The following is a 10,905-nucleotide window of genomic DNA, read 5'->3' on the forward strand; positions in this document are numbered from 1 at the left end:
GACCAAGCATAAATTGGTAGGTTACATTATGTAGAGCCAAACATTCGTAATTAGTACTCAACCTCTAAAAGTTTTATTCATATATGAATTGCATTATCTAAGGAAGTATCTATGCTAGTTCAATCCAGTTACTTTCTCTACTATCATAATTCATTTTATAATATAAAAATCGCACTACTTTCTGTAAAAAATAAGCATTTCAAACTCAAACTCAAACATTCATTTATTCAATTAGACTACTATTTAGTAGCACTTTCGAATCGTCATTACATAGGTAAGTATTTTTCAGCGCAGTCTTCGCTTATTTTGTTTAGGTAAGTATTTATTTAGCGCGTTGTATCATAATAGCAAGCTCCAAATTTTACCACGTTCTTATAAAAGCGTTTCAGTTTTAGATTCTAGACAGGAATTAACCACAGCACTAAACACAGCATTAAATATTAGTAACACACCGCTAAGTAACGATATTAAAACAGTGTTATGTGTGAATAATTAAATATTCCGTGCATTAGTCCAGCATCTCGGGTCGCCTCAAGATCAGCTTGTTAAATGTGAGGACGATCTGACATGGCACAGAGAAAGATATAGAGTGGAGCATTGGTGTTATAAAATGAATGTCATGTCTATCTTGAAGAAATTAATTATATTGTTATTGACAGTCAACAAATTAAACAACATAAAATATATACGTCAAATTCATTGGTTATGGCTATTAAAGTTACTTAGATTCGAAAATGCGATTTAACTCTAGCTTTGGCAGATACCTACCTGCAATTGCACACCTTGAAGAAAATTCCTAAATAAAAATTGAATTTACAACTATGTATAATCTTCAGTACAAAGAAATAACTACTATATTCTATAATCAATACAGATTTCTCTACATCCTTTTCAAAAATATCACTAAATGTAAACAAATAGCGACTCCATTCCACTCGCTGTTCCTCTCATATCCGTCGGTCCGGAGTGCGACCGCTCAAGCAGCGGTCTTTGGTCACTGCCTGAAACATACATATGGCGCGTTTAACTGTAACATGGTAACTGTAGGGCTGGCACTTGTAAGTTAATAATATATTTATTTATTTTATAGGTATTACAAATTAATAGATTATATTTAATAAACACGAAATCAAACGAGAGTATTGTTTTAAATTCAATAAAATTAGAAAAGATAAATAAGCTATTAAAAATAAAATAATTAGAACAATTTTGTGAGAGGGATCCAATCATTAACACTTTTTAAATTCATTTCAAAATTTAATTCCCATAAATACAAACATAATTACAATTCCATTATCTCTTCACACTACCCTTCACGGATGCTGACAAACCTGTTCCCGATAATTTGACCCAATTGGTCACTTACATTAAGAAGGGGATGCTGTAGAGATCAAAGATCACACACCTATTGATATCCCCTTGTATTGAATATATTTGTAAGATGAAAAGTGTATCATGGAGTTTGACCACTGACCTGTTTGACGCGTGCCAGAATGAAAGGAGATCACAACACAAGGGATGCTGTAAAGGTATTTACATAAACTAGGGTAATGCACTTGATACGATTATAATGTTAATTGAGAACGAATTGAACTTCTATTGATATTGTAATAAACTTTTATAACGTTTAAATAAAGTGTCAATATGATAATTTCTTAAATAAAGCTGACACTTGATGGCTTTACCTGGGTTAATTTTAAAGAGGGAACTGCTGCAATGAAATGATTCTCCTAATAAAAATAGCATAGGTCCATCCTTAATAAAAAATAATTGCAAACATTAGAAACAAAATGCTAGATAAGCACTCGCTTTGCTGTTCTTGAATATTTGTTCCTTCTTTTACTTAAGAATCATCCTCGCACATTGCAATTTAACTTATTTAGTTCAAAATTGTTATAGAAACTGAATTGTTGGCAACCCTTCCGCCTCCACACGATAAGTAACGGTTAGTTCCGCGACGTAGCACATTTGTAACGCTAGATATAAGCGAGATACCGGCTATTCTATAATATAGCAATTTCCCGCCTTACATAACACATCAGGGTTACCAGAAATTACGTCATTTGCTTATATATTACGTAAATAAATCGTTGTGGGCCTCTCCGTAATTTCATTAAATTATTTGTTCAATTAGGGATAAAAACGTAATGTTTGGTTCTGTAACTATATGTTTTGTTTCTCATAGATATCTTGTTGAACGTATCTTGGAATTCGGAAAAATTATGTTACTTGTTACATTTGTGATAAACTAACTATGAGCCCCTATCATCTTGTAAGCTATTTGTTAAACAAAAAATGGAGGTAGGTATCTACAGGAAGGCATTTCCATGTAATTTTCATTTTCACTTATACGCCAAAATATGTAGCAATTTAGTAATCTGTGATTATAGTTGTAAGGCGGTCCGGTAAAAACTAAATTAATAGATAAACAATTTTAAACAATTACTTACCTAACCTTAAAGTATTTGTTTCGTCCAATAATAAATTACTGCTCCCAAATATTCAATAACAGCAGTAATACTATATTTTAGTGAAGCAGAGGTTCGTAGGGACAAAGGGAGGAAATCTGTAGGGTATCAGTTAGAACAGCCGTCCCTTAAAGTTTTAGGCCCGAACGTATTCTATATCTTATGATACCCTGGTATCTTGTGTCGATACTTAGGTACCTATTAATTCTGAGTAATTTATTTAAATTTTTTAAACAAACGCAAATTTTAGAAAGTTCTTCTTAAATTTAAAAAGCTGTAAACTTATAATCGAAGTTTAGTTACTTACTTACTTAATGTTTATCTATCTGTAAAAAGTTAGTCGTGAACATCACGCAAATAAATTACTACAACCATATTACTTATAGGATACTTACTAATTTACCACTATTGAAATTAAACATATAAAGGTACAAACTCGTAAATATCATAAATAATTACATGATTCTTCAAATTCAACGACTCTCCTGAGGACCAAATCACAATTTTCGAAATAACGCTAGATTTTAAACAGTAACCACAAAATGCATAGAAACGAATTAGTTAAGAAAATTATTCCTACCTAGGCTCACGTGCATTTGCATGTAAATTATACTCTCAAAAACACAAAATGCATATTATAATCTCAAACAACTAACTAGTGACTAGCAAACTGTATTTTAAAAATTGTTCATTCAACGTTCGAACATTAACAAAAAATAAAAATATTAAAATAAAATTCCTCCCTTTACGTGCACACATAGACACTTTACGCACATTATAACAATACCAAACACACATGCCCATTGAAAATCTATAGTATGTACATGCGTGCGTGGAACGTGCGTTCGGCCAATGGTCAAGCGGTCAGCATATAGAAAGAGAAAGAAATATTGATTAGTGTAAGAGCAAAAGAAATAGCATTTTTCGCAAATGGTATTGGTATGGGAGGGACACAACCCTTTTAATATTAATATTCAAAATACGCTTAGGGATGAAACACCGTGTAATAGAATCGTTTTTATAGATTTATCATTCTGTAATTAGGTAGTTGAATTGTAAATTTTCCTATTGTTTTATGATAGCATAAATGATTTTTTTATTATAAAAAGTAGTTTGTGTCAATCAATATTTTTGTTAAATAAAGTAGGTAGGTACCTACAACCAAATAGGTAGGTACCTACAACCAACTCGGTGTAGCATTTTATGCACGAAGAAGTTACCAACATCTTCTTTTTATTTTGCCTTCTTATAAAAAGTCATATAAACGGAAACGAGAGAAAATATTAATTAGATAATACATAATATATAAAACCGCAATAGGTACGTCAAGGTGAAAGTCGAAAGAAATGGTCAATGAGTGAAGTCTATTTTTTATACATTTCGTTATCATTTATTATTTAATATTTTATTCGATTTCAAACGAATTATAAAGTGATCTACAAAATACCGCTTACCAATTAGTCGTAAATTTAATATTATTTAACGTAAAATGAAATTGTCTTCTGAATTATGTATTTTTCAAGGAGACAAGGGATTACCCACAGAATTACTATTGATTCGCGAGCCTCGGTCGCCGGCTTCAAATGAACAGACCAGAAATATATCGCTAGAGCTGATAATACCGTTCCTATTTTATTCTTGGTGTTTATAGATAGAAGAATAATTAATACATATTTGTTTTTGAGATGTTTTATTTTTACTAATAACTCGGTGTTTTTCTAATGCTTTAAAAAGCTTTCGTAAATGTTAGAACATAATCCTTATTTTTATTTATTAAATTATCTGTGCCTTTACATTGTACCAATTGGAACTTAAAATAATGATGTGATGTATTTAAGCATTAATGTCTTGTCTCAATCTTTATTAAATGAAACACGCAACGAATAGGTAGGTAGGTACATTACATAAAACATAATAAAATTCTATAGACTATATAATGAAGAAACATACTAGCAGCTCCATATAATTCTAAACAGAAAGTTTGCGAACCCAACCTGAATTTATTAAGCCGGACCCTAGAAAGGTTTGCCGTATGCAGATAAGGGATTTATTTAGCGGAAAGGTCCAAGCCGGGTTAGCGCTATAACGTCTTTTGGGTCGACGATGACCAGGATTGGGACAAAATTTATCGGCGGATTTCGGCTTTGCGTTGATTTATTCGGCTTTACTGAATGAAATCAGGGACACTGATAATGGGGGTTTTTGTGAGGGTATAATGTAGTTATGGCTAAATGGCCGTTATCGTTTGGGTGGATAAGTCCTACCTATATTTATATGTTGTACCAATATGTAAATTGGAATGTAACGACAAAACGACTTAAATAATTTTGTTTTATTTGGGCATAGACTAATAAGAACTTATAAAAATATATACGGTCTAATTGAGAACCTTCTCCTTTCTTAGAAGTCGGTTAAAAAGTACATAATCGTGAAAATAAAACTTGAAAGCATTTAATTATTATTGATAACAATTTATGAACGGCTACAGCGGCGTAGCACAGCCGTAGCACTAGCATGTATCTATAGTGTATACCTACGACAATTATTATTATTATAAGGTTACTAGCTTACCGCCCGCGGCTTCGCCGGCTTTGTCTAAAACCTAATAAATTATATACTTACTAAAACCTTCCTCTTGAATCATTCTATCTATTAAAAACAAACTGCATCAAAATCCGTTGCGTAGTTTTAAAGATTTAAGCATACAAAGGGACATAGGGACAGAGAAAGCGACTTTGTTTTATACTATGTAGTGATGATTGTGATAAGTATAACTAACAATGTCTAGATTCTAGACTCTAGAACAAGTTTTACAATTTTTCTTGTGTTGATACTGTGTAATTTTACTTGATAACTATTTACTATCTAATAGAAGAAAGAATTCAAAGAATCATCAAAATCGGTTCACTCAATCAACTTCGAAGTACCTACCTACTTAATAAACAAGAAAAAAATAAATACGCAATTCGAATTAAAAAAATCTATACCTACTCTTTAACAAAACTAAACGTTAATACGGCCTTAGATTAAGTATAGCTGCCATATAATATATAGTTTTAACCATTAACCCTTCGAAATTACAGACTCGAGATATTGGTTTTCAGCGGACGTAGGGCCAAAAACGTGTAACGAAGCGTCGGCCAGGGACGGTAAATGGCGCCAATTACGCGTCGGCCCGTACGTGATACGATTTAAAATGGCTGACACGAGTACGCGGCTTGGGCTTAGAATTACATGGATAAGGCGCATGTGTTGATATTTTTTGTATGGTTTGATTAGTGTGGAAATATTCTAATTATGTTAATGTATGCATATGATTATATTGATAATTTATTAATTTGATGTGTGCTGGATATTATTTCACTTTTATTATTTTAAAATAAAAAATGTTAACCATAAGACACAAAATTTATTTTATTTTTAAACTGACGACTAATTTTAAGAGCAGTTAACTCCTAAAATCTAAACAATAAAATAATACGATCAAGCTGTTGTTACCTAATGAATTAGGAAGTTCAATAACGAATACATTTTTTTCGTATTTTTAGCAGCATTTTAGCGCTGCATTATTTAAAATTAGTTACAACGCCATCTATTATCGAATAAAAAAAGGATCGAATTTGTAGTTTATCTTTTCGACGATAGATGTCACTGATATAAATATGTAAGCAGCGCCATCTATCGTCGAATTATATAAGTACTTATATGTTGTTTAAATCTATGACTGAAATGTTTTTCACTACTAGATGTCACTTTTCAGGAAATACCAATTTAATTTAAATAAAAATTTCAAGAAAATATTTTATTTTAGTTTATACATGCTATTGCACCTAATTAATTATATTAATGAAATAAAAAATTAAAAATGAATAATTATTTTTCGAATGTGAAACAGCATTTTAGTGCCGTACAATTAAAAAATTAGTTACAACGCCATCTATTATTGAATAAAAAAAGGATCGAATTTTTAGTTTATCTATTTGTCGATAGATGTCTCTGATACAAATTTTTTACAGCGTCATCTATCGTCAAATTATATAAGTACTTAATTATTGTAAATCTATGACTGAAGTTCTTTTCACTACTAGATGTCGCTTTTCTGAAATACTACGAGCACCATGATTCAAATGTTTTAATTTCAATTTTACTATGACAACGCTATATTGTCCCTCCTCTTCCTCTTACCTCTCAAACCTTATAATTATATCAATAGGTAACTGAAATAATTTTACCATGGAATAATTGATAAAAAAGTTTAATGATATAGAAATATCAACATTAGCTCTAATTATTTAAATATTTGTGTTTTATGTTACAGAATAAAATACATAAAGAAAAAAAGATAATAATATACCTAATCCCATAAAGAAAATATTGACTTTAAGCTACCATGTCCTCATACTATCAACGTAGGAAACTCGGACGGTCCTATCCGAAAAGTTAGCTATCAAACTGTACGTCTACACATCGCACCCTTAAAACATAAATGGCACTAAACGAAAATGTTAATTTTACAGTACGGCCGTTTTAAGATTTTTTAAAAATTGAATGGGTGATATGGAACTAAAAAAATACAAATATAGATTCGTGATCGGATTAAAATAACAGTTTAACTAACGCTGTTTCAGTATCCAGTGGCAAACAATAAAATTATTGATTATTTATTAATGGAGAAGCATTTAAAAAAAATGTTTAGTATAGTGTCGGTTATAGTTTTCTAGTTATTCAAAACTTTTTGCTTACTGACCTCTAAAATGTTATTTTCCCTACATTGTAATAATAACAAAGAGAGAAATAAAACAGTAGAATTGCTAAAATAATAAAGAATTATATTTATTTGGCACATGCTCATAGTTTTCGGTCAAAATTACCACACATAATATTCATAATTAACAAGTCTGTTTGAATCTAGATAAAAGTATTGTCATAAATAACATTAACATTAAAATCTTGTTCTTACTACTTACTAATCAGTACAGTAATTATTAGAGGTATTTCAATTAATCTGATAAGGTCAAATTCTTTCGAAGTAGGAACTGTTAAAGTTACGTAAAAATCAGCGTTTGATACGCAGGTTTAATTATCATGAGTCAGTAAAAATCTTGCAGTAACTTCGTTAACCTTCTTCGGTTTTCTATTGGAGTTAATCTTTTTATATTTATATCTGGGCTTTATCTCTGTTAAGTTAAAAATAAGTTTTCGTGACTCTTCAGAAATTCTATCTGCGATTTTCAGACGACATGTACTTCCACAAGGTTGCTTAATCATTTTAGCTGGAAAAACGTTTTGAGTTTGAAACATATTTTTTGCCTGTATTTCTTAGTATCTTCACAATATTTGTAGTATGTAACGATCTTATTATTTTTCGTTTTCTTGTAATTGCATCAACTTACTGAGCTGGAGCTTCTTTTGCAGTACCTATCGTTCATCGTTCCTGTGTCATTTGTATTAAAATGTATGATTTCGACGTTATCAGCAGGGCTGGAAAAGGCGACAAGATAACCATCATTCGGAGCAAGACCACTTTTAAGATTCGAATCAGCAGGAAGATGATCACTTCTTTGATGATTATTAGAAACTTCAACAATCTGAGTGAAGGAAATGTCATCAATTTTTAAAGAGGTTGGCATTTGGTCATTCCTTTTACTTTACATTTTGGGTTCTCTGTTTCGTCATCTGGATTAGAAGGGTCGAAATTATTACGTGTGTCTATAGTACTTTGAGTAATTAGTTGGGTCAGGTTATGGCCTTTGTATAGACAAAGCTGAAGCTGAACTGGATGATGTGCTTGAGGACGAAGATGAGGACGAACTGGACGACGAAGACGATGACGACGAGTTTGAGTTTGATCTCCTGCATTTTTTCTTTGATGGAAATTGGAAAGTATGTTCTGTCATCGTCTGAGGCGAGAAAAAAGTCACCATCGTCAGTGTTAGTTTGGTTGTGATAAGAGCTTAAAGGATGAACTTCTCATGATGTTCAAATCGGACGCACTCATTGTTGAAAGCGGTTCAACAATATCGGAATTTCTTTTAGAAGCATGCTTAGTAATTTGAGATCCATCATCGTCATCATTTTCTTTTTTTCTTTGATTGTTCTGAGTTGATAATTCTATTATACTTCTACATCTACTTCTTTTCGGATCCATGATAGTATAATACAAAAAGCCTTAAACAAAATGCCTTTTTTATTATTAAATTCGTATAAAAACAAAATCCTAATTAAAGTTAGCATAATATAACTGACACTAATGTAATTGCGCACAGCGAAAATTTAAAAGCATATTTATTGATTAAATGGCTCTTTAAAGAAAATGCCCGTTATTGAATTCGTATAAAAACAAAATCCACACTAAACTTATTAAATAACTGGCATTATATTCAAACTGCCACTTATGCATTTAGTCACTATAAATATTCGAAAGCAAATTAATTAAATAAGTGGCACTTTACACAAAGTGCCAGTTTTGGACTCACCTCGACAAGGATTCCCACCGGAGACTTGACGCGAAATGGCATAGTGCCGGTTTATCAATTACCGACCGGACAAATTGTGACAAATTCATAAGTGACACTAGCGACATCTAGCAAAAATTTGACGCATTAGAGCTACCGGGATCTTTGCGTTAGGAGCGTTTCGTTTTATGCCTTTTGACTGCATACTTAACTCAAAAATGAATTTTTTTGTATAGTGCCACTTATGTTTTAAGTGTGCGACATGTATACGAGAGACACATGTGCGTTTTATTACAACCACACTATTGGAACATACCTAGCTACTCAAAATGGGCTACCCTTAATTGACATATTTTTTACTTTTAGTAAAAGTTAGGACGTGTTATTTTCTTAGCGTATTTTTTCATGGTAAAACCGTAGTAACAATACTTCAATAGGTTTAAGAAATTCATACAAAATTAAAAGATAGAAGAACATATATCAAGTAGATAGAATTGTTTAATATTTCAGTCAGCAACTTAACGGTATTCAAATAAATTTAAAAGCAGTATTGATAAACCTACCTACTATCGACTAGGTACCTACGGCATAATAAAAGTAGCCTATGTATTATGCCTAAATATTACCTACTGAACATTTTGATACCAAACCTGCCTTTTTTGAAGACAGTTAAAAATAGTTAATCCTTTCTATCCCGAATTCTGACTGTAGCTAATAAATAATATAGTTAATATTATTATTATGACAAAAATAGAATCAAATTTATCCTCAACCTCAGACAGGGGAAAATAAATTATTCTCACAACAAAAAGGACGTGTGATATAAATAGGTATTTAAGAAAAACTAGCTGTAGGTAATTCAATACAGGCCGGCCCATTTTTCCTTTTTCAGTGATATATGGTCGTGGGTGTGACGGACGGTCGTTAGATTTGGCGGCAAAACGTTTTGTCCGAGGTAAATGTGATTGATGTCGGCCATTTATCAGAATCGCGGTCAATTGTTTGTTTAGTATAGAAAAATAGTCGCATATTTTTTGTCTTCTTTACTTTCGGTTTATTGCGTGTGTACCTACCTTTATTCAGTAATATTATTAATTATAGGGTTTAGATTTAGGTAAGTTTGGATGTGTAAATACAAGGGTATTAATTCGGTTCGGAATCGGAAGGTGTTTAAACACCTTAGATTAATCTAATACCTGTGTTTCGTGATGTTAACATGTTTGATGTTACGGGTTTTAGCTTACGTATTAAAAAAAAATACAAACTTCTACAATAAAATACTGTTATAATTGGATATCTGACGGAATTTTTATGCGTATAGGTATAAAGTTTTAGAAATTTAGTAAAAAATTACATGATATACTTATTTGTACTAGCTATGCCCCGCAGTTTCACCTGTATTGATAATATTTTTGCCGGTTTGTTACAACACTGCTGCTCCTCTGGCATTGGTGGAAGCGTCTAATTATTACTGTTATAAACGCGAAATATTGTAAGAATGTAAAATCACAAAACAAATATTGATGATGCTTGTAGTGAAATTGTTCCAGAATAACACAAAATTTATAGAAATACTTGAGTTTTAATAAACGAACCTTTCGTCTTCATAAATTTAGTACAGACGTACGAGTGATAAACAAATTTTGTAACCCCAAATATAAATAATTAAATATAAATTAACAAAGGGTCTAGAAATGAAACAAATGCCTTAGTTATAAAAATAATATATTTAATTACAAAATATTTACAACAATCTACAGTTTTTACATTAGTATACAAAAGCTAAGAAGTTGTAAGGAACTTTTAGTTAGTTTGAGATATAAGTATAATTTATTTAGCAATATTGTCAAATTTACAATTAATTTAAAAATACAACACGTGATCAATATTTAACTAAAAGCATTAAGTTTTAAGTATTAAGTTTTAAAACATAGTATAAACTAAAATATACATAAAAACTGTATGTATAAAAATACCTGATA

General features: G+C 31.0%; 1 long non-coding RNA gene across 1 annotated transcript; it reads right to left on the minus strand.

Moving 5' to 3' along the window:
• Nucleotides 1–7,279: 7,279 nt before the first annotated feature.
• On the minus strand, nt 7,280–9,184 carry LOC123697516. The gene is made up of 2 exons (XR_006752242.1): nt 8,945–9,184; nt 7,280–8,636 (listed from the first exon to the last, which is right to left on the minus strand). It is a non-coding gene; the product is annotated as an uncharacterized LOC123697516 (long non-coding RNA).
• Nucleotides 9,185–10,905: the final 1,721 nt, after the last annotated feature.

This window comes from Colias croceus, chromosome 14, assembly GCF_905220415.1.
Source record: "Colias croceus chromosome 14, ilColCroc2.1".
NCBI classification, from domain to species: Eukaryota; Metazoa; Arthropoda; class Insecta; order Lepidoptera; family Pieridae; genus Colias; species Colias croceus.